Here is a 400-nt window from a genome sequence, read left to right on the forward strand (position 1 = left end):
TTTTTCATTATTAAAATAAAGTACGAACTAATTCATAATATGTTTATAGCGATATCTTATCGTCGTTAATTATAAGTTAATTATATTTGATTAAAATTATAGAAAAAATACAAGCTATACGTAAAATGTGATCCCGCAATGCAGTAGCAATTATGAAATGTGTAGCAACAAATTAAAAAGTGTGCAATACTTTTATAACATTTTTAATATATCTTTATTTATAATGCAAATTCACTTTTTTGATTCATAAATCTTAAGTTTCTCGTCATATATCAAGGACTTTTATTTTATAATTATCATATTCAACGGCAACATGGTTGATTGTTAATACTTAAATAGGTTGTTACTGGTATAGTACTATAGTTTAATATTGGTAGCACAATAAAAAAAAAATAATATT

Source organism: Acyrthosiphon pisum, chromosome X, assembly GCF_005508785.2.
Source record: "Acyrthosiphon pisum isolate AL4f chromosome X, pea_aphid_22Mar2018_4r6ur, whole genome shotgun sequence".
Classification (NCBI taxonomy): Eukaryota; Metazoa; Arthropoda; class Insecta; order Hemiptera; family Aphididae; genus Acyrthosiphon; species Acyrthosiphon pisum.